The 25,774-nt window shown below is 35.8% G+C and overlaps 1 pseudogene; it reads left to right on the forward strand.

The window, feature by feature from the left end:
- LOC119876019 overlaps positions 1–25,774 on the forward strand; it is a 39,892-nt pseudogene that overhangs the window by 2,675 nt on the left and 11,443 nt on the right.

The raw sequence follows: 25,774 nt of genomic DNA on the forward strand, positions 1-25,774 counted from the left end.
TACTGCAAAATTTATTCAGAATATTTTTACGTCAATTGTATAATGAGCCTGCAGATGGAAGGGTCTCATCGCATGGACATGTGTGTCTGTGTATGTAGTTTCCTTTCTCCTGCAATTTCTCTCTTCAACTCTTTTTCATCTATTATATCTCTAGAGTAGAACAAAAATATGATGTTACCTGAAGAAAAGAAGCCTTAAGAAAATATAATCTTACTATTTAAACTTCAAAGAATATCACATTTGCTTCAAAATACTACAGAGAAAACAAGAAGGGGAATATGGATTGGAAGTGTGGATGAGGCCAACCGATGGTTTTTATTTTCTGTTTGTTTTCATAGGCTCCTCACAGGGATTGCTCAGCACTGAGCTTCTAACCCATCCCCCCAAGCAGAGAACAGACAGGAGGCTTCCCTTTCAACAGTGAAGCTAAAATGGGAAGCAAACGATATTTCCCGTATACTGTGTCCAAAGTATTTAAAGACTCCTGACCTGAATACATTCAAGGTACATGAGGCCAAATTAACTATTTGTAGTGCAAGAGATTGGGGCTGGCAGGCAGTCTTTAGAATAAATTTCCATTAGTTATCCAAATCCCCATGCAGTGTCTCAAGCTTTCATCTGGAAGGTAGGAATTCGACTCAGGTTTGGGTCAAATTTTATATTAACAGACTTCTGTAAAAAAGAAAAAGATATCTTTTTCATACCAAATGCATTTGTAAATATTAAATATGTATATACATGTAAGTAAAACTATAATTGGTGCAAAACCAGTAAATAAATAAAAATACAATCGATGCAACTTCCAATTCTGAGAAAAACTTGCCTGTAGAATGAAACTCACAAGTAATTCATAATAGAACGGGGGGAGCCGTGCTAGAGGCTAGAGGTTTTTCAGCTGATTTTCCAATAACAGAACAACTTATATTCCCCTCTTTACTAAAATACATGCATAGGATACAATATACCAAAATTTGAAGATTTGCTAAACACCTCAGGATCCTTTAACACAAGCATTGAGTAACATATTTCCCCTTTTGCTTAATTGCACTAATAATCACAGAGTCGAAAATATGGGAAAATTCAATAAAAAAATTATAGAGTAGAGGTCTAGAAGATTGATTATATACGGTTTTCAAATTTTGTCTACCTGCATTCCTGTCAATTCTCTCTCCTTTCCTCCTTGATGACCTTCTCATGCTCCTCAACTCTGTAGTGAACCCACTGTGAATAAAAGGAATGAGCCATGGAGAATAGGAGGACCTCTCTGGGACTGTCTTCTACTATGAATTACTCAAGAGGAAACAGTATGAAAATATTATCAAATTTAGCTCTATGATTTGCTTAAGACAATTAAGGGAGTAGTTGATAAATTGAGGTAGCACAACTTATCTGTACTATCTTGAAGGACTTACCTTCTAAAAATACCTTTTTTTCATTTTTTTCTTTGTTTAATTACTCCTATGAAGATGCATCTCATGCAGACGTTTGGTTGAGACTGTCTTCTGACCTTATTCAGGTTTGAACTGAAATTTATTTGAAGTTGTTATGTATGTATGTTCTTTTCTTTTCTTTTTTTTTTCTTTTCTTTTCTTTTCTTTTTTCTTTTTTTCTTAGAGGATTGTGTAGAAAATAAAAGACATATTATATTTTTTCCACTTTTGCCAGGATGGTGACCTGTTAATGCTCAGAATATCCTAAGATACTTATTTGGAACTATATAGGGAGAAACCTTCCACTAAGAGGTTTTTATTATAGTGGTTACTATATCTGGTGGAAACAACTATCAAAACAAACATTTTCATACTCAGAATAGTATCTTAAGTAGTCCAAGCTTCTTGAAAGCTCATATTTTTCCTGGCAACTGCTCTTTCAGGAGGTCTTTTTCTTAGCGACCCATCTGTGTATTTAAGATCTCATATATGCATGGCCCCCTTGAATTTCCTATTTCTTGCTCCTTGCTGCTAAGCTGAATGAATTCTCACAGTTAGAAAAGAGAATCTACTCTCTCTTGATAGTAGGACCTTAAATTTTGTTCTGGAATCAATCCTGAGTGTTTTATACTACCTCCGCATCTCTCCAGTCTCCCAAGGAACCAAGGCTCATTTAATATTTCAACATAACGAATCAGTGTTCTTTGCAGGAATTCCAATGTCCTGCGCCTTTCTTTCCCCAAGATGGTACAGTCCCTTGTATCTATGTTTGTCCTAGTTGGAGAACCGCATTTGGTTATTTCTGATTGAGGGATGTTGCTGAAACGTCCAAAATCTGCGTCCTCGGGAGCTTCTATGCCTAGAGTATTTTTGCTCCTTCTCCCCTAAAGCTTTGTTTTCCGCTACTTTTGAATTTCCTAGGACTGTAATTGCCAAAGAAATCCCTCTCTACCATCTGTACTCCAGCAGCAGTGAGCCCCCAATGCTACTTTCTGTGATGTTCCATTTCCATTCTGCCTTTCTTTAATGTAGACACTGCTGAATTTTGAAAACCTTGAACTGCTCACTGGATGGTTTCCTTTTTTTCTCTACCACATGTTGGGATGAAACTGTTATCTCTGCTTTCATTTGTTTTCTTACATATCCTTCCAAATTGAGCCCAGTGAAACTCTTTATGAACCCGGGAAATTAACATTTCTGATTCTGATAAAATTAAATATTTTTTTTTTCCAAATAAGCATTGCCATCATTAAGAGCCTTATATCTCTAAGGTAATCTCTTCTAATGGTCTATTACTGCATCCGAATTCTTTTGTTATGTTCCTCTATGATTTTCTAAGCAATAGTCCCCCAATTCTCTGACACCCACCAGATGTTCTAGAATTCAGTTAAGTTCTGACTTAAGTTGATGCAGACCCAAAAAGGGTTCAGTATTACTTCCCTCACTTTGGATGACTACCCAGGCTACCATACTTCTGTCTGGACAACTCTAACTTCAGGTTTCCCATGACTTCCTCTCAAGTTTAATAAAGTGCTACATTGACTCATAGAACTTAGGAAAATGCAATCCATACTATTAAAGTTTATTATAAAGAATAAAAAGGAACAGGCAAGTCCAGAAGGGTTCCAGGCATAGGAGCCTCTGTCCCTTTGAAAGTGGAATATGCCATCTTCCTGGCACATAGATGTGACCAATCCAGAAGCTTCCTTCTGCTCATTGTTTCAGAGTTTTTAATCTAAGTTGCATTATATACTCATGACTAATTAAAGCACTGGCCATTTGTGATTGAACTCAATTCTGATCCCCTTCCTTCCCCAGAGGTTGTGGATAGGGCTGAAATTTCCAACCCTCTATTCTCTTGGATGTCTCTGGTGACTAGCTCCCACCTTGAGGCAATCTAGGAGCCCACCAAGAGTCATCACATTAGCATAAGCTCAGGGATGGTCAGAAAGGGCTCATTATGTATTACAAAGGACTCATCTATCAATCATTCATTCCAAGATGTTTAGGAGCTCTGTGCCAAGAACTAGTAACAAAAATGGAAATATACATCGTTTTTACTGTATCACAGTTCCTTAGAGACTTATTCCATGTTTCGTGGAATACACTAGTTTTATAAATTGGGAGAGATATGCATAGATGTCAACACATCTGGAAGAAAAGTAGTCAGAAAGAAGTTGCCCTTGAGCTCTTCTCATGGAAGGATTAAATTAAAATGTACTGTACACCTAAAATGCATCAATAAAGGCAACTATCCTTTCAAATTAGTAAATTATTTCATGAGAAAATAACAGAGACAGGAAATAAAATAATACACACTTTTATTTTAGCTTGAATGAAATGGCAGTCAATAATCTGTTGTCCAGATATATTGTTTCTATTATAAGAGGTTGTGGGCGACCACGAACTAGCTGGAGTAACTGAACCAAACCAGGCCCGGACTTATGTCCCTCATTCACTCAAAAGGCTCGAGAGCCTAAAGGGTGAATAATTGGTAGACGCTTGAGAAAGGGCTTGAGCAATAGTTCTCAGGGCTCGCTTGTACGTGATCGCCCACATAACACAATAGATAAAACTTATTCTGACCTGGTCATAAATGTAAATAAGGGTCTGTCTGTCCTTGCTGGTCTGTTTACCATACCTAATATTCCTTTGAAGTATGCACATCTGGAGCAACAAGCTTATCTATTTACCAAGGTCTTCTGGCACCCGTGAGTCTGTCTTACATGCTGAAAAAGGGAAAATTTGGAGGGTTTCACAAACCTGCTAAAAATAAACACCTTCTTGGCTTTGTTTTGCTTATGCTATAAAATGTTGTAAAACCTTGAATAAAGCTGGCACTGCTTGGACATCATCCACTGTGTCCCTCCTGTCCCCATCTCTTTACTTTTCTTATATTTTCCTCATCCTCTTATCCTCAGGACCCTGATTGTGTTGCCGCAGCGCGTGAAACAAGAAGTGTTGGTTAAAAACAATAGAAATACAAGTAATTTCTTTATGGATTCCAAATATTAACATTTATCTATTACACATTAGTTCTTCAGGTCTAACTGGTTCACCTCTATGAGCAGGTCAGCTTGAAAGGGAAAGCCTTGAACAGCAACATTGTTTTTTAAGGTGAGTAAGGGCAGTTACCCCTCACCTTTTGAGTTTGATGTCCATAGACGAGCTCTTTCTCAGGTATTGGTTTCTTGCCAATCTACTGTACTATTCAGACTTATTTCTGGTGTCCATTAAGTCCCTGCATTTTCTTGTTTTGCTGTTGGAGTTTTGTCTGTACATGTATTGTGATGAGACATGGTATTTTTGTTTTCTAAGGCAGCTCCAGGTTTCATTTATAACAAGCTTTGACAATTTCCAATCACTCATTTGGGAAACTCCACAGTGAAAAAAATCCCAATAACCTAGCCAGAGCATGACTCTTCCTTTGATACCAAGTCTTGGGCATAGACCATACAGAAATGACATTTACATTAAATTGTGCTTATTTATTGAAATGACTTTTCACCATCAGATAGGAACTCCTTGGAGGTAAGGTTATATGTTGGTCATTTTAATACACCAATCTTAACATAGAGCTTGGTGCATAGTTGAATAAACCAATAGGAGAGCAAATGCGTAGATTTCAAATATGAGAGAGTCCTATTGTGATATATTTACTTTTCAGTGGAGGAATTAACTGAAAGCTTACTGGATTGGAAACACAATATTGTTTTCTCTCTTTTTTTTTTTAAGATTTTATTTATTTATTTGAGAGAGAGAGAGAGAGCACGCGAGCACAGAGCTAGACAGAGCTCTGTCTTGTGTGACAGAGCATAAGTGGAAGGAAGGGGCAGAGGGAGAAGGAGACTAGAAGCGAGGCTTTATCCCAGGATCCTGGGATCATGACCTGAGCTAAAGGCAGATGCTTAACCCACTGAGCCAAGCAGGTGCCCACAAAATACTGTTTTCAAACTTAATTGTGGACAAGATGATGGTTAGGTAAGCCAAAAGAAATAAGGTACATAAAATATATTAGCCTAGGTAATATTCATGCTACTTAGGTGGGGCAAAGCAGTTTTGCTAATTATATTTGAGGTTTTTGTTACCTAGGAGAATATTCTTTTAGCCAATGAAAGTGAACCTCATGAATGAATTATGTGTTTTTCATGATCCAAATTAAAATGTTAAAGCTAGAAGTTATAAATTCCCTCCCTTCCTTCATAAATATATAAAAAAATAAAATCCAATTAGCACTTGAGTAAGTGGATCACTAAAAATTATAGCATATCCAAATTGCTTGGAATTGTGAAGCATGCTAATTCATATTTTGGAATAAATTTGAGGTTTGCCAGTATGAACTTAAATCAATCTTCATTTTTCCCTCTATATAGTGACTTTCAAATCATAGGGTATTATCAGAATAATTTTCATCAAAGATAAAATTAATCTTTATTTTTCAGTTTAAAGTATTGCTGATAAATAAATCGTATCCCTTTAGATTAACAGCTAATTATTTCACAAATAAAATTCAAATTATTACTGTCTGTGGACATACCATATAAATTAAATTACTCATTGCTTTTGAAAAACTTAAGTTATTAATGTGCTCATCTCAGCGTACTTGTTTATTTCCCTTCATTATAAGTGATTTATGCAATTCATTAGATTGTGGTAATTATCATTTAAGACTCATAAGGCTTTTATTTATGCAAGCTTTGCTGGTGTTGATGAAGTGTACACTGATTTACAAGACAGGTTTGATAAGTTGTATATATAGGATAATGAAACCATTCAAATTATCTTTACAAGATAACCAGATGCACTGTATTTCTGGTAAAACCATAACTGGAAATGATCTATAAAACAATTATTGGGTACTGGGCATACTGGGAGTTTGAGAAAGAGAAAAAGCCTGTGTGGTTTTGGGTTTATTGCCTCCAGATTAAACACAATGTTAGAATAGGTAGTCAGGGTTTCCAAACACAAAACCCAAGTTAACTGAAATTACCTTGGAGTGCTGTGGTTTTTCAAGTGCTGTGATTATCATCAGGAAACCCTACTTCTTCTGTAAGCTGAAAAAAATGTAGGAAGTTACAAAAGATAAAAAGTAGATTAAAAAAAAAAATTTATTTCTTTATTTGAGAGAAAGAGAGAGTCGAGCAGAGGAGGAACAGATGGGGAGGGACGGAAGAAGGAAAGAATCTCAGACTCTGAGCTGAGTATGCAGCTCAAGGGGGCTTGACTTCACACCCTGAGATCATGACCTGAGCCTAAACCAAGAGTTGGAGGCTTAACTGACTGAGCCATCTAGCCACCCCTACAAAAGATAGATTTTTTAAAAAATATACCCTAACACAGTCATTTACTATTCTTTTGATTCAATGTTTGAAGTGTTTTTTTTTTTTTTTTTCAAATATATACTCCTTGGTGTTTTCAGATGTCCTGAAGATTGCAAAGCAAGAGACCCCAGCCTCTGTCTCCCTCTCCCCGCCCCCACAAAATCAGGTAGCTATCCATGAGCAACAACCTGCTCTGAGAGAGCTCAGAGGTCCACTTAAGAAACTGCAGAAACAGTGGAACAGGGAAACTCAAGAAAAACATCACGAAAAAGGAAGAACAGCTTCGTTTTGCCTGCATCAGCAAAGTTCAGTGGTTTTATTTTTACTTATTTATTTTTTAGTTCACATCATCGTCTAATGCATCATCTAATTTCTCTTCTGATCCAATTTAACTCAGCAGTGTGTTCCTTGTTTTAAACACATTTGGAGAGTTCTCAGGCATCTCCTTGTTATTGATATAAAATTTAATTTGTTTATGGATAAATAATATGCCATATATGATTTTAAGTATCCTTTTGGTTTGTTGAGACGCATCTTATGGCTTGGCATATGATTATCAGAGTGATTATCCTCTGTTCTCTGGAAAGAATGCATGTAATGTATGTGCAGTGGTTCATAATGTCCATTAAGTAAATCACTTTGTACTGTCATGCCTTCTGCATCGTTATTGACATTTGTTTATGTCTATTTTGTGTACACAGTCTTCCAATTACTGAGATTGGGATGTTAAAATCTCCAAATGAATTGTAGGTTTGTCTACTTATCTTTAATTTTGTCAGCTTCTGCTATTGTATTTTAAATGACTGTGATAAGGTGTTTAGATGTTTAAGATGACTCTCAGTGAGTCAGCCCTTTTTATCAATATGTAAAACTGCTCTCTATTTGTGGTAATGTAACCTGTCTCAAATCTACTTTGTCTGATACTAATATAACCACTTCAGCTCTCTTATTGAGTTAGGGACAAACGGGGGTAGGCAGGGCTAGGTAGGGGGCCACGGAAGCAGGCTCATAAAAATTCCCAAAATGCTGAAATGTAAGGAAACCAGAGATAAGGGAGTAGGCCAGACCACCCTGACCTACGTGTGAGTGGGGAGAGTCTTTTATGACAGCCTTCTGCGACGAAAAAATAACCAGACCCCAAAAGAGGAGCGAGCCTTGAAAGATGTTATCATGAGTCCTTACTCAATAGTGATACCAGTAGATAAAGGATTTAGGATCTCTCAGTGGCTTCCAGTAAAAAAAACAACCCTATACAAGCCCTCAGTGGCAACCCTGTTAGGGACCCTCTCACTTCTGAGAGCTTTCTTTATATCCTCACTTAATAAACTTTTATTAAAATAAATAAATAAATAATAAATAAATAAATAAATAAATAAATAAATAAACTTTTATTGCTTTACTCACTTTCCTTTTTCTGTGAGATTCATTCTTTGACTCCATGAGTCAAGAACCAAGCTCTCCCGTATCATTATGATTGATATTCCATGGTGTATATGTTTTTGTCCTTTACATGTATATTATTTATCTATTGCTGCTGTCACAAATTATCACAGATCTTTGTCTTAAAGCAACACAAATGTATTTTCTCACAGTTCCCATGGGTCAGGAGTTAGGGCACAAGGTAGCTCGGCCTTCTCCATTTGGCAGGACTGAATCCTTTTCTGGAAGGCCTGATGGATAAATCTGCTTCCAAACACATTCCGTTTTGGGGCAGAACTCAGTTCCAAAAAGCTGTGAGGCCAAGGTCCTCATTTCCTTGCTGGTTTCTGAGAGGGGGTCATTCTTAGCTTCTAAAGTTTGGACACACCGCTCTGCCCATGGTCCCCTTCTTCCAACTTTAAAGCTAGCAGTGCAGACCAAGTCTTCCTCACATTTTGGTCTCCCTGCTGCCTCCCCACTTACCATATCCCCCTGGCTCCAGCTGGAGAAAATTCTCTGCATTTCAGGGCTCAAGTAATTAAATTGGGCTCACCTGAAAAACACAGAATAATCTCCCTATTATAAGGTGTAGAAATTTAATTACATCTACAAACTTCCTTCAGTAGCACCTAGATTACTGATTAATTTAATATCCAAGACAGAGGGATCTTGGGACGAGCATCCTCAGAATTCTTCCCATCGTACTTGTGTTTTTTGTGAATTCTTTCTTGTGGAAAGCATTTGGTTGAGAATTGTTTTATATACACCCAATTATCTCTACTTTTCAATTGGGTTGTTATAGCGATTTACTCTTTTATGTAGTTGATGTACTTTCATTAAATTCTCAACTTTGATGTTTATTACTTTTGTATTTCTTTTGATTTATTATTATTAGAATATTTTTATATCAATTATTGCCCATGATGTGTAGTGATACCTTGTTTCCTTTGTGTTTTTAGAGAGGTCTCTAAGGTTTATTATTTTAAATTTATTTTTAATTTTTATTTATTTATGATAGTCACACACAGAGAGAGAGAGAGAGTGAGAGAGGCAGAGACACAGGCAGAGGGAGAAGCAGGCTCCATGCACCAGGAGCCCGACGTGGGATTCGATCCGGGGTCTCCAGGATCGCGCCCTGGGCCAAAGGCGGGCGCCAAACTGCTGCACCACCCAGGGATCCCTCTCTAAGGTTTAAAATAGAGTGTTCACCTGAGTACAGTCCACCTTTAAATGTTGTTGACATTATTTCAAGTATGATATCATGCTCTGATTGCTTGCCTTTGTGGTTTTGTGTCACATATTTATTTCTAGATATACTATAAATTCTGCAAAACACTGTTATTTTTTGCTTCAACAGTTAATTTTCTGTGAAATATATTTCAAAAAGGAAAAAATGTCTTTTATATATATATTCCATTTTACTATTTCTCACATCTCCCCATGTTTTGTTTAGATTCAAGTGCTCTTGTAGAATTATTCTTTTACTCAATGACTTCCTTCAATAATTATTGTCATTCAAACCAACTGTTGAAAATTCTGTTTAATAGTACAGTAAACTTGTCTAGGGAAAAAAAATAAAAAGTGAATGATTCAATACCATGAAAGCCAAAAGAAATATTCCTCTCAATTGCTAATATTTTGTGTTGCTTTTTTGCTCAAAGCTGCACATGAATTGCATAAGCAGTAAATCCACCAGGGATTCTTCTTGTAAAAATGCTGATTATTTTTTATCCTAAATAAGCACCAATATCTACGCATACAAAGATTTCCTACCAAGTATCATGAATTCGAGAAGTGACAAGAGCCAGCTAAGTCTAATCACATGCACACATACACACACATACAAATCACCCATGAATTATTTTCTTGTCCTTGAAAGCATTGTTATATATATTACATTAAAATATTCGGAGAAATGTATTTGTAGACTAACTCTATATAGACATAGTGTGCTTATGTTAATGATGTCCTCTTTCTAAACATTTTTTTTAAATTTTTATTTATTTATGATAGTCACAGAGAGAGAGAGAGAGAGAGAGAGAGAGAGAGAGAGGCAGAGACATAGGCAGAGGGAGAAGCAGGCTCCATGCACCGGGAGCCCGACGTGGGATTCGATCCCGGGTCTCCAGGATCGCGCCCTGGGCCAAAGGCAGGTGCCAAACCGCTGCGCCACCCAGGGATCGCTGATGTCCTCTTTCTAAATTTAAAATCTGTTATCATTCTCAACACATATGAAATGTATTGAAAAATTACATGAAGAAAAAAAGATGTGCTTCAAATATATCCCTATATAATGAATTCCAGATTATTATTTATAAAATAATAACATATGATGTTAAAGCAGATTTTTATTAGGCTAAAATAATCTGTTTCAATATATGGAAACTGTGTGTCAAATGGATGAATAACTGGAACTACATGCTGGATTCTGACAAATGTCGTTTTTATTCCCCTGCAGAACTGCTGGAGGGTACTGATGGAAAATAAAATGTAAATCATAATTTGATGTTTAAAATGGTACAACTTTTGTCATAAGAATCGTCAGAGTGAACAACTAGAGGAAAGAAGCAAAATAGTCACATTCTAATGAATATATTTTAAGAGACTGAACTTTATCATGAAAAAAAATCAATACTGACTTTATATCTGTTTTAATCTCCTAGTCTTAATGCCCAGTTAAAAATAGAAAACAGGCTTTTTTAGAACATATATGAATTCTAAATTTTCATTTAATCAATACTGATTAGATTTACAGTTTAACTGAAATTTTTATAGATCTTACTGGAGCATTTTCTTTTTTATATTTTGTTTCTGGACAGATCTATACAATAGGAATTGTTTTAATCTCATTTTCTGGCAGGCCAACTATGATTGTGCAATTTAATTTTTCTCTTTCAAACACCAATATTTTTTATATTCCTCAGTTATGGCAAGTCTAAGTTTTGAAATAAATGGCATTGTAATTCTCAAGCACAGGTTTTCAGTTGGAAATTTCCTTATTTTACTCCCATCTGGTGAGACAATATTTGTCATCCTTCTGAATTGCCAGGCTTTCAGGACTAAGTGAATAATAAGGATATAATCTAACCATTCAGTAAGTTTCAGAATCTATATATGTGCCTTTGCCTTGCTAACGGGCTCTGATAAAACTATGGGCCTTAGGATTATAGATGAGTCAGAAGATGTCATCAATCAGAACATTGTTTGCAGTAGTCTAGGGACAAGGTGAAAATATGGTTTAGTGCCATTCTATAACATCTGTGCCAGAAGGTCACAGAAATCTGAAGAGGTGAAGTTTCTTGGCATTTATAATGCTGTAAATCTTGCTAAGGCAACCTGCTTTTATACTACTATTTCCATCTGCTTTCTATACAGGGGTTTCTGATTGATGAGTTACTATTGTAGTTCCTCAAATACTGTGATTCAGGTGACTGTTCAAATAGCTCTGAATACTAACTGTATAACATACTTGCCTAAATTTCAAGGGACAGTCCTAATATCTAAAGCAACCAAACAAAAATCACACACACACACACACACACACAACACACCATGGCATTGAGAATAAACCATGTGCAGAAATATCAACAGCTAGATAATTGTTTCAAATGAAATCAGAGGTAACATGAGAAAGCTAAAGTGATAATCTGAATGAAGATGGTCAGCATCTCTATACATAATCAATATTTGATTTACTCCCCCCTTTTTTTTTTTTTTTTACAAAAGCAAATGGTTTTCATTTTCTGATACCCAGGTGTAAGGTAATAAGGTACTCTGGATATGAGGAAAGGACATATAATATCATCAGCAGGCATTTTAACAACTTTGAGCTGCCCTTTTAAATTATTTATGATAGAAACACGTAATATACCCACAGGGAATTCAACAACTATTTAGTCACACAGGGTCTCATAAGAGGAGTAATACAGTACCATGGCAGATCATAGAATTACTCCGAAGTAAAGGCTCAAAGTTGATCGCAAAATTTATTAAAACATTTGTAAAAATTGTAATATATAAAACAAATATGTTTTCATTTTTACATGTTTCCACATGTTAGTCAAAGGTTGCCATGACTGTTGTCCTGAATTTTGAAAACTAGATTTTTCTTGTTGAAACAGATAAAATATTTCCCACAAGAGTTACACATAACCACACACAAACACGCACCAAAGGATATCTCAAAAAAATTTTATATATGCTTAATACAATCTTTAATATAAGTTTCCTTTCAATACAAATAGGAAACATCATTTCAAACATTCACATTAGTACTTTAGTAATTCTGTGTCAGTGGTTATCAGTGTCTATGCATAGTGAAATATCTAAGCAATGCAATAAATTTACACTAGTTTAAAAATAAGGGCAAGACCTCTATGACCCTCCATCAAAGTGGAGGGGAGAGCATGTGTCCATCTGATGATTATCATTGTACTGGAAATGAGTGATTGTGTAGGTTATCAATAAAGTGTGATTTCACTAGCGTAGAATATTATTCGAGTTTATCTATGAAAGCAGACTTCCTTTGTTCACGTCTTGGGTTTAATGTATGCTAGCTGAAGACTTTGGTCAATTAACTTAATATCCTCTTTTATAAAATGGTAGAGGAATATGAATAACCTCATCTGGTTTTGTAAGAATTAAATAAACTCATGTATGTACACTGGTGTGGTGCTTGGTGTGTCTCAACAAATACATGATATATGGCTACAGGGTACTCAAGTACACTGAGATTAATCCATACCTCATTTCTTTGGTTTCTTTATTAATCAAAAGCAATTTTGATAGTAAGCATCGGGTAAGTTTTAAGCACATGGCTGAAATATCAGCAAAATTTTTCCATCAGCTCTGCATTTCAGCTCCCCACATTGAAGGGCCAGATTTTAGTCAGTTTCTGCCAATGGCAAATGTCTAAGATGTGCCTTGACAATTTAATTCAGCAAAAAGTTTTAGTGTGCATTATTGTGTGCTTGGCACTCTCATCTAGCAGAGAGGGATTCCTCTAGTTGCCTGGGGACATGGGTCGGGGGAGGGGGTGTGGGGTGTGATGTACTTTGTGCATTTCAATGTTCACCAAGGATAATATCTTCTTTTTTAGGATTTTATTTATTTATTCATGAGACAGAGAGAGAGGTAGAGACACAGGCAGAGGGAGAAGCAGGCTACCTGTGAGGAACCTGATGCAGGACTCCATCCCAGGACCTCAGCATCATGACCCAGGCCAAAGGCAGATGCTCAACCACTGAGCCACCCAGGTGTCCCCAGAAGATAATATTAACTCATCTTTTCATTTCCCTGATCTCAATTTTTAATATATACACATGGATTCTTTGAAAGTTTGTATATGAACTAATAACAATTCTGCCTTACATCACCTCCATTTCCCCAAAAAGTCACTTGGATAGATCAGTTATTCTTAAATAATGTGTGTGTTCAAAATTCTGCTTGACATTACAAGCAAAATATCAAAATTCTTCATGCTTCTGATTTGAATTTGAGTCCAATCTATTCAACTTTAATTCGAAGATACTTAGATCTTTTCAATATATATTAAATATACGAGTCTACTTTCAGTAGATACTGGTAAAAATTGCAAAAAGCTAACCTGGAAAACAGGGAAATTGAAGCCTGACTTCTGGAATGGAAGAAAGAGGAGTAGTGGACTCTTTCTCAAATAATTATCTAACCAGAGGAAATTAATTGATTGAAAACAAGAATAATGTAAAGACTGTAGAAATGTGTCCCAAAGCATATAGCAAAAAAAGAAATACAAATTATCAAAAATTGCCTAGCAAAAAAAAATTGACTAGATCTTGGTGAGAAGGGTAAAGTCTGGCAGCGGGCTTGCCTTCTCCTTCCCCTTCTGCAGCTCACCAAAATGGGGGCTCCCTCTTCCAAAGCTCCTAGTCTAGGATAGAAGATAGAAGTGGGGAGACAGAGGACTAGGCCAGGAGCATTCCCAATTACCCAGCTTCCTATTGTAGAAGCTCTGTTCAAGGCAAGTGAGCTCAAACATCTGGTCCATAGGGCAGTATTTTCATCCTGGGAAGGGCAAACCAAGAAGACCAGAGTCACCACCACCCCTCCCCATGTCCCCCCAGCACCTGCTCGTAGAGTAGAACTGGCACTCCCAGAGCAGCCGCCTGCTGTCCTCATCCCTAGGTCTTATTTTTTTTTTTTTTTTTAATTTTTTTTAATTTATTTATGATAGTCACCCAGAGAGAGAGAGAGAGGCAGAGACATAGGCAGAGGGAGAAGCAGGCTCTATGCACCGGGAGCCCGACGTGGGATTCGATCCCGGGTCTCCAGGATCACGCCCTGGGCCAAAGGCAGGCGCCAAACTGCTGCGCCACCCAGGGATCCCATCCCTAGGTCTTATAAAGTGAATTGCCATGAAGTTTCTGTTGAGGAGGAGAAGCAGACCTTTAAAAGCAAGAGCTCCACAGTGTGCCTGACTTACTTGAAATAGAGCAGGAGAATCCCACACATGGAACATCATGAAAAACTACAGAGATCTTGCTGGAGAGCAATTAAGAGGGCACTCATAGGTCTACAATACAAGCAGCGACAAGAAAAAATGATAGAACAATCAGAAGTTTAACAAAGAATAGAAAGAGAGAGAGAAGGAGAGAGAGAGAGAGATGGCTAGGAAGGCCACCTGGACCTCACACTCTCCCGGACGACAGTCAACCCCAGGGATTAGGCAGGTAACACACAGGTAGTAGGGACCTCCACTCAAGGAGGAAGCAGAGAAGGACATGGGAAGACCTAACATTTCTCAAGCTAAAGTAGCATACACAGAGATTTATAGGTGCACTCGTCTATGTTAAAATAGCTCAAATACATAATACAACTGTTGACTCCAAAATATTGGGAAAAGGAGAGCAAAGACAAATAAAAACAAATAGAAGGTAGAATAACTTTGCTGTATCCAAGTCCTATCTCAGACCTTCAGTCCAGGGAAGGGTGGCAGTGTTGCGTTCAGCCCACAGATGCCAGAGAACCTGTTCCTCGAGATGGCAGTAGAGTCCTTCCTTCCAATGGCTCCCCAACCACTCCTGACCACTCAAGTAATCCAAGTATTTCACAGTCAGAAATGAAAACCATCCCCAGGTCTTCTTATAGATTTCATGAGTTTGTTGCCTCAGGCAGTAAGTGATGGTGCAGTAGTAAGGTAGTTATGCATGGCATGCTGTACAGTAACCAGGGACCATTTTCCTTAGTTCCATGGATGGTTAATGTTTCTTTAGACATTTTTTTTTTTTTTCTGAAATAAGAAAGATCACAGAATTGCTCTAAACCAGGGACAATCCTCCATGTTGATTGGAAAAGACATAGACCAGCTGTCTCATCAGGTAAACACGAAAAAATAAAGTAGGATTAGTCTTATGTATCTAATGTAGTTATTTAAAAGGTCTGCAGATCTTTCAATGTTTGATTTAAGTAGATGCCATGATCTCCTATTCATGGTTTCTGTTGTCCTTATAACAATGGATGTTCTTACATATGAGAAAGCCCCATATGTTCTGTGTGTTTGGCTGTAAATAGTGTAGAGTGGAGGTAGCTTGATGAAGGTGTTGCAGTCTCTAATTATCAGTGACACATTTCAGCCACCAGAAGAGAGTGAAAGGCTATGGGGAGACTCTCTGTGGATCAGCTTCAATGGAAGAAAAGTCTTAGACTTGATAAAGTCAAATTTTATTTCAAAAATCAAGGTTAATTTGTGTTGTTACTAATTCCAAGGGTAAAATAACTAATTATCTCAGTAGCAAAATAAGTCTTCCCACTCAAAGGGACCAAAAGTCAAGTATATTTGCTTTAAGGTGAGTATTTCTAGACAATTAAATGTCCCAAATATAACAGTTGAGGTCATATATCTTACCCACTTTCTGGCCAAAGATGGGTAATGAAGTTCCAACAGAGGCAGGAAGGAGCAAAGCACACTTGAGCACCTATAGTAAATCTTGTGTGATTGGAAAACTGAGAGAGGGTAGGAAGCAGAAGCTCTTCAGGAAGGAGGATTGTGCTTGGAATGTTCAAGATAATTCAGGTCACACTCTGGAGAATAAATTGGAAGTGAGGAGGATGATTGAATGTGCGCAAATCAAATAGGAGGCTTTCACTTAATCCAGGTGAAAGATGACAGCGGATAGACGTGACGTTTGACGTTGATCTAAGAGGAGTATGATGTAGGTGAGAGGTGCGAACTGCACAGGAGCAGGGATTAGGTACAGGATAGAAGTCAGTAAAGGCTCACTTACTGGTTTCTAACGTAAGCAACATTTTGGATGTGATGCCTTTGAAGAAAAAAAGTCAGTTAATCTGTGTTTTTACCTTAAGAAACTGAAGATCTACTTAAGACAGACAGACAAGAGGAATATGACAAATTAATGCAAACTAGAATAGAAAAACATTACTATTTTTCTGGACATTTTACTTCTACAAATGCTTCCTACATTTGATTTTATTTTCCTGGAAACTGCATTGTATTCTGTGATTTTGTTAACAATTTTCCTGCCAAGGAAATGTATTCTTTGAATTCATATTATTTGCAATTGGGCACTAAAATGTTATTAGGATTTCTTTACTTGAAGTATTACTTTGTAAGATACAACTAACCAAATTCACAATCTCATATCAGCTGCAAATGCATTCTTACTACTTCATAAAAATGTTAAATAACATCATTCCTAGGAATTAATTGCTTTAGATTATCTAAATTCTCTTTCTTGGCATTAATTTTTCTAGTTTCATAAAATAAGTGATATACGGTTGATTCCTTTAAGAAAAATCTAATTTTCTAGTAGCAATTTATATGAATGACCTTATATTTGCTTTAGAGTATATAAATATGATATGCATAACTATGATAGTTTTCAACAGTTTTTTCTTCCATTTTAAGGCAGTCACTATTCACTGAAACCAGTCTGTTTTCATGATTTGTACAACTTCAATATCTACTTCTTCTCTGAAAAGGTTTTTATGATGCTTGTGAATATACTTTGCGAACATTATAAGAAATCTAAATGTATACCATAGAACTTAGCAAATTGCTTACATATTAGTGATTGCAGGAACTAAAGTTCAAATTTGTGTCTGTTTATTTACATGCCTGTGTGTAGTTAGGCTTTTTACCAACAAATTTTTCAAAAAGCAATTTTACCAATATTTCTAGGTATGTTTTCATTTATTTGGTATTTATTAAGTCATTAACTGGTGGTGATTATGGTATAATAAAATCTTGTTTTCTAAATTGTAAACTGATAGAGTTGATGTCATATTAATAATATAGTTGCTTTAAGTAGGGAAAACCAATATATTAAAGAGTTTGCTGATCTGATACATTAAGGCTAGTTTTACGTTTTAATATCTAATTACATTTAGAAAGTCTAAGGTAGGGAAGGAAACATCAAATATCCATGGTTCTGGGCAGGTATAAATTTGAAAGTGGAGGATTATATAAGTAACAAGAAATGGAGAGGAGATATTGCAGCAAAATGGAAAGATTGTGGGGATCCCTGGGTGGCTCAGCAGTTTAATGCCTTCCTTTGGCCCAGGGCATGATCCTGGAGTCCTGGGATGGAGTTCTTTATCGGGCTCCCTGCATAGAGCCTGCTTCTCCCTCTGCCTGTGTCTCTGCCTCTCTCTGTGTGTCTCTCATGAATAAATAAATAAAATCTTAAAAAAAAAAAAGGAAAGATTGCATCCTTCCTAAGTCATTAAAATTTAAGTAATGAATATGAACTTTACAATAGTCAATCAGAGGCTATTTGAGGGCCAATTTAGTCTCCTGGAAGGCTGTCCTATATTATCTTTTTTTTTTTTTTTTTTGTCCTATATTATCTTCACTGAAACTCGATATAACAGAATAATTTTTGTGTGTTTTATTGTTGCCATAGTTGCTCCATAATATAGATCTATATGATTTGCTTAATTAAGAGATGGGGAAAAAAAGTCATGGGCTTATAAAAGTTGATCACTTAGTAAATTCTGATATAAAGTCATGTTTAATTAGTTTAATGTACTGCCTATTCAGGACTTTTTAAAAAGAATCACAAAATACCCATATCAACTGACACACCTACCTTCTTTTCCATCTGTTTCATAGACCAACATCTATAGTCACAATTCTTTATAAGGCATTCTTCCCCTTCTAGATTTCATTTTAATTGCCTCGAGCTCATCAGACTTTCCTGGGAAAGCTGCATTCACCACTCCTTTCCTCCCTCCCCAAGGCATGGAAAGAATTTAACAGGTGTCAGCTTAATGAATTAAGATGTTTGAACAAAGCTCTTATCATGAAGGCAAGCGTTAATCAATGATTGTATCTTAAAACACTTCAATATTCTCCTTTAGCTATTTAGCTGAGAAGCCAATGAATCTTTTAACTCTGCTTACAAACCTGGCAATCATTTCTTAGCTCATGTAATTTCATGTCAAATAAAAATAAAAATAACAAAGAAACACTAATAGCATTCTGTTTCCAAACCTCTTCACCTAAGACCAAAGACTCATTAAGAACATTATCAAGCTTCGAGGTTATCACATTTGTCGGTTTTACTAAATGCTTCACTGAGCTCCATGTTGGCAGATTTCAATAGCATTTTCTGGCCTGCCTACTACTAAGCTGCAGAGCCAATGTGACATAATTTAAGCTTCTTTTGTTGTGGCAATACCGCTGTTTCATGTACAAATTTCTCTATTAGTCGATTTTCTTATATTCGGCTACAGTGATATAACAACCCTAAAATCTCATTGCCTTGCAATAACAAATATTTTTTCTTCCATTTTCGTCACATAGTCTTTGCAGGTCAGCTCTTGTGCTCCTCTATGTTTTGTTCTTTCCAGGGCATAGGATAAGTAGGCAATTGTTATTTGAGGTTTGCCAATCTCCTGGTGGGATGAGGGGAGGACTAATTCATAAAATTTCTTCTTGGATAGGACATAATCATTTCTCGCAGTTTATTTACCAATCTAGGTCTTTTGGTCAAATTTCTTGCTAATGGGATAGGAAGTATAATGCTTTCACAAAGAGGGACAGTGAATGTTCAGATACAATGAAATACTTTAACACAAGTGGCCTTTTGTGAGAAAACAGATTAAAGAATAAGCATAGGTAGGAAGATCTGTTAGCAGGTAATTGCAGTAATATAGGTGAGAGATGATGGTGGCTCAGACCAGGATAACAGTAGAAGTGAGAAATGGTGAGATGGAGGATATACTTCATGTAGAGCAAAGAGTATGTTCTAAAAAATTGGATGTAAGACTAGAAAGATAAAGAATCAAGCAAATGTGGAATGTATAGTTTGACCGGGACAAAATTACAGTCCACTGAGGTTGGAAAAGAAGAGAGGATTGTAGGATGGATTGAGGAGAAAGCACAGTGTGGCATGAGCATCTGGGCCTGAGACTTTGGGAAAGTGCCATTGCAAATGGACCAAGGAAGGACAAGACGGCTGGCAGTATTAAGGGCCCTCTCGATTTTTTTTGTGATCGCATATTTTAAATGAAACCAATCAGTGTGCCAATAGATTTTTCCAGCTGCATTCTATGGTATAGAGACGGATTTAACCATAAATGCAACTTTTTGCCGAACTAATAAAGCTGAAAGAGAGAGATGCAAAGATTCCGGCACATACATGATGAAGTGATTATAATGCCTGACCATGAAGTTTAAATAGGATGAGGACAGGGTGAATGTGTCAACTGGTTAGGCAGAGCCAAAAGCTAATAGAATTGAAGATTCCAAAGCACTAAAAATAAATAATAATAATAATAATAATAATAATAATAATAATAATTGGAACTTGGGTACCAGCACAAGAGAACTGGAACTCATGGAATTTACATAATTGGATAAGCTGTTCTTAGCAGTTATAAGAATATCTAATTTATGCTTTTGACTGTAGGTAGTATGAGTGGAATGAAGACAAAGTCATTGAAAATATGCAATTCAAGACACTGGAGAATTGTGATGTTGGAAACATAATCTACCAAATGAGAATGATGGCTTTCCTGTGTCTGTGGCTTTTCCCCATTAGGGCCTAGTCCACTGCACTCTGACTTGTGTTTATTATTTAGATTACTCTGACCAAAGCAATATTTCCAAAATTTTAAAATAAACTAAAAAACACCAGTGTGTCACCCTTTTTGCATGAGCTCCTGGTAGCTTACTTTTTCTTGCTTCTATTCAGTGCCCATGAAAACACAGAAATGTCTGGCTTAGCAGGTGAATTTGTCTTGACTCAACTACAGATAGGAATGAGAAAGTACATGGGAAACTGATGAGTCATCTGCAACCTACACTAGCTGACTGCAAACCAATCCTAGGCTACTGAATTGTGCGAAAGAATTCATCCATGTCAATACAGCTGCCTGGCCAATGGGAGCTGCCCATGGCACATGAATATCCCAGATGAGACTGGAAGAAGCACACAGTAAAAACATAAATTAATGAGAAATAACTGTGTTGTGGTAAAATATTGAGCTCAGATATGGTTAATTATATTGCAATAGCTAACTGAAATAATGCATATTGAAAATTTTGAAAATTAAGACCAGTGTAGTATTAAAGAACAGATAATTGCTAAATTCCTCAAAATTACATCTGTGCATGACAGTAAAAGGAGAAAGAAGTGAGGACAAAATCTGAGTGTTCATTGGCCATTTGTGTTTTCTAATTGGCTTTATCTGAAGGTGAAGTAAACTTTCTCATGATAGGAGGTAGTTTTGAAGCTTGGAACAAGGCTCTCAGGGAAGTTAGGTCCCTACCTACCCACAGAAATTAGGTGATGGAGAACTATCTTCCTTGATCACATATTTCAAAGGGATGGTTCCCAGGTCCCTGAGAAACAACACCCCTGGGTTGTGAAACTAGCAAGAGGCTTTAAAAAAATAAGATTTACATCACAAAAGGATGGAGAGAGAATTCACAATTACACTTTTAAAAATGTGTAGTCTCTATACTTTAAAAATAAAGAAAATAAAAGAGAAACTTTTCTATAAAGAAAATGGAGGGGTGCTTCTGATCAGGTCATCTGGATTCTATAAGAATCTCCCTCTGTGAGGGGGGACTTGATAGGATGAGCCTTGGCTGTTATGCTATATGTTGGCAAATCAAACTCTAATAAAAAATATACAAGAAAAAAAAAATAGAGAATCTCCCTCTCTGAGAGGGAGGTCAGGGCCTTGTAGGCAAGAAGCCTGTATAAAGCCAGTTGAGACTTTGGGAAACATTAAGGCCTTCTTGGTCAGTGGGTATTCATTTTGAGTTGCCTACCTTGGCCCAAATGTTTGAATTAAATCTTTATGTGCTTTGAGGTGAACTAATGTTTCTATTTTAAATGTGATAAAAAATTTATCACCAGAAGACGGTATTATGGATGGAGGGCATTCCCTTAGGAACACATGTTACAAAATCTTTAAAAACTGGAAAACAAAATGGATAGATGCTTTCTCTACACACAAAATCAGAGGCTTACAATCAAAACTGGCAAAAAAGAAAGAGACAGAGGCAAAGAGAAAAAGAAAATGTTTCATGAAGCAAATCGACATGGTGGGTGTGTGTTTGTCTATATAATATTTCAAGCTATTAATGAAGAGTCAACTCCTTTGATTTACTGTGTTATCACAGACATCCTCTCATGATATTTAATGATAATTTCATACAATGTATCTATTTGGTCAATAATTATTTTATTCTTTCCTGTTTTTTAAAATAATTTTTCCTCCTCTTTCTTATTCTTTTCATTTGTTTACAGTTCTACCCCCCCCACCAAAAAAAAAAAAAATCACAGTATCTTTGAATGAAAAATAACTGGTGTTGATCAGTATTTTCCCATAAGCCTTCAAAAATTGTGCTACAGTCTTGGTAACTGAGGGCAGATTATTTTCATCTGTTTTTCTAGGACACCAGTAAAAGTACACTGAGTTAACAACCCCTTCCTGCACATACCCATATTGTTATATTTGAGGTCTTAAATATTAGAGTTCTGAATCATACTCAGAATATGACTATACCTACAAAATTGCATACTGCAAAGTCTCTAGCACAAGTCAGAAATCTGACTAGAGGGTGAAATAGGAATCAGTGCTCACATAGATTGGGCTTCCAAATGGTAAATGGGGTTCAAACAACATAAAACTCATAACAATGTCTTGGTGAAAAGTGGGCTCAGGGATCTTAAACGGAAAAGACATTCTCAACCAAACATTTAGCACAAAGAGAGCTAGGTACAGACAATAAATGTAAATGCCAAACATGCATAGTTGAGGACAGCAAGCAGGGGCTGGAATTTGTGTAAGCATGAAGACGTGAGGTCCACATAATAGAGATTTGTCTAAGCTTCAGATTCACGAAAGCCTCCTGCCTGCTCAGGAGTGAAGAGACAACAGATAGGATGAGTTAGTCAGAGAAAAATACTTTAACATCAAAAGAGGCACCAGGCAGAAACTAATATCTTATAAAGACTCATAAATCAATAATTTCTGGCAGAAAATATACCAAACTGAAACACTATCACAATAAGCTTCCCTTTCCAAGAAAAAGTAAGCATAGGTTTCACGAACCATAGACAATGTCACAAAACTTAGTAGCTTATTGTTAGAACTTGACTCGTTTTATTGAAAGCTGTTGAGGAAGGAAAGTATTTCTATATACAAATTTATTTCTGAAAGAAATCTTTTTTACATGAATTAATACATTTCTTGGAGAACAATTTTATGTTTCAGAAAACTTCATGCTCTCCCCAAAAGAAAGCTTACATTTTCACTTTTTCACACATTTTATTTTAAAATTATCTTATTTGTAACCAAATATGTGCAGTTTTATGAATGCCTTAATCTGAGACTGAGAACTACTTGCTGTGAAATGTATATTTTCTACAGAATCCTTAACATAGACATTTTATTTTCAGTGATGAGAGCTGCTTTTGTGTGCTACAATCCACAAAAATGCAGTGTGTGTGTGGGAAAGACCTATGAGAAAGCTAATATCAAGACAATAGAGTCTGCAGACAAGTGATGATGATATTTGCTACCCATATATACTGGTTTCCAAACTGAGGAGGTGAATTATGCTGCCAGACTCTCAGTTACATTTAGTCAGGGATTCTGGCTATGTCACACACTGCTCTATGCCCTAGCCTCTAAGGAGGGGAAATGGAATACATCTTCATTAAAGATGGGTTTGAAGTTTGAGTATCATGTAAAAGAGTGCAAAGAAAGCTGGAAAATTATCTATTTGTGGGCCTCAGAAGATACATAATACATGGAGGACACATGCTGGAAAGAAACACATTTAGGAAAATAGTATCTTCAGTTGTAAAATAAAAAAAATTGTATAAAGTCCAATTGATATTTATTATTTATTTTTAAAGATTTTATTTATTTATTAATGAGAGACACAGAGGGAGAGAGAGGCAGAGACACAGGCAGATGAGGAAGCAGGCTCCTCACAGGGAGCTCAATGTGGGACTTGATCCCAGGACTTGGGATCACACCCTCAGCCAAAGGCAGAAAAGCTCAACTGCTGAGCCACCCAGGTGTCACTCCAATTGATATTTAAATAAATAAAAATACTTTCCATGATTTAGAGTAATGTTTATAAAAAATAGAAATTCAATAGCATAGAGATGAGAATGAAAATATACTTGAGGGGAAAATTGCAGACTACCTAGTAAGTTAGCCTGTGTTAAATTGGTCTATGTAGAATGTCTTAGAATTCTATCCCATAATAAAATGATTGTTTCTTTTAATAGTTATTCAGGAACTCTATATTAAATCAACATATATTGTTCTGACCCATCACCAATTGTTCTTCCCTTCTGACAGATATTAACTTGTAGATCTACCATATGTGAGTAAATTATCAAACAAAATAGCATTTGGGATGCCTAGGTGGCTCAGCAGTGGAGCATCTGTCTTGCCTCAGGGCGTGATCCTGGGGTTCTGGGATCGAGTCCTACATGGGGCTTCCTGCATGGAGCCTGCTTCTCTTTCTGCCTCTCTCTGTGTCTCTAATGAATAAATAAATAAAATCTTTAAAAAAATTGCATTTAAGCAAAGAGTATTACTAGAGGTAAATGGAATCATCATTTCATAATGAAAAATTAAATTCATAGGAAAAGTACAGCAATTTTAAACTTATATGTCCCTTGTATGTTATATGTGATATGAACGTTATAACCTTTTTAGTAATTTTAGTATTTATGTGATCAAACATAAAATGAGAGTAAAGCTATAGAAATATAAAATGCAAAAATAACACATTTGATATGTGGTATATAAATAGAATATTGTAGCCATCTATAAACACTTATATAATAAATCATAGTAGAAATTGTTATAGGTTTCAAAGGTTGATATGTAGACCAAATAATCCAGGAATCAATTTTAAAAATATATAGAAAAATACTGCAAGACAGGACATTAAGAAATGAAACCGAAGATAGCTTGTTAACAGAGGAACTATAACCACTACACATAAACATATTTAGAATTGAGAAAAATAAATAAAAAATGAGGAAACACAGCTAAGACATTGTGACTTACACTATAACATTCATTGAAAATGAATGGCTGAAAATTAGTCAACAAAGAAGTTACAGGATTTAGATTAAAAAGAACAAAATGAATCCAAAACCATGTAAGGTAGAACATACCAGGAAAGACAATAAATTCAAACTATATAAACAACACCAATCCTGCTTAACACACTGATGAGAATGACATATCTATTATGAAATTTACAAAGAAGAAAAAGACATAAACGAGAGCTCCGATGAAATTGGGGCATAATAACAGATGTCAACAATTAAAAATAATGAGATGCTATGATATTTTATGCCAGTACATTGAAATTGTTAGAAGAAATGTAAAAAAAAAAAAAAGAAAAGAATAAAAAAGAAGAAATATAACTTCTGCATTCATTAAGAACAACAAAAAAAACCAAAAAAACAATTACCTAAAACAAGTGGTCTTCCCACTTGAGATACAGTATTAATAAATACTTCCTTTAAAGAAAACCTTTTAAAAAGGTGATTTTAGAATCAGTTTTACAACAAAATTAGAAGAAATTATTCTAGTCATATGGAAATACGCTCTTAAAAAGAGATAAAGAAAAATTGCATAATCAAGGCCAGCATAGTTTGACACCAATATGTAAGTAGGATAGTATGTAAAAGACAAATCACAGGCCAGTTGTTCTCACAGACATCAATGCAGTACATATTCAGATTGTATGTATATCTCAGTGTAATGTTGACTTACCAGTTGAAAATAAATTAATACATGATTTGCTACATTAAGAGATGAGAAGACAATGTGATTATATATAAATGCAGAAATAATATAGAGTATGATAAATTTAATTTTTATGTAAAAACATTCTTAGCAATTAAAAATACAAGGAAACTCCTGGAGTCTAATAAAGTTATTTACTTAAAAATAATAGCAAATATTCTTATTGATAGTGAGATGCTAGAAGCAAGCCCTTCAACATTTTAAATATATTTCTGGGTGTATATGCAGTGTATAAAAGCAAAAGGATTAAGTGCTATATATGATTGGAAAGCTGAGAATTTCATTATTTATACACAATATGTT

This window comes from Canis lupus, chromosome 1, assembly GCF_011100685.1.
Source record: "Canis lupus familiaris isolate Mischka breed German Shepherd chromosome 1, alternate assembly UU_Cfam_GSD_1.0, whole genome shotgun sequence".
Taxonomy (NCBI): Eukaryota; Metazoa; Chordata; class Mammalia; order Carnivora; family Canidae; genus Canis; species Canis lupus.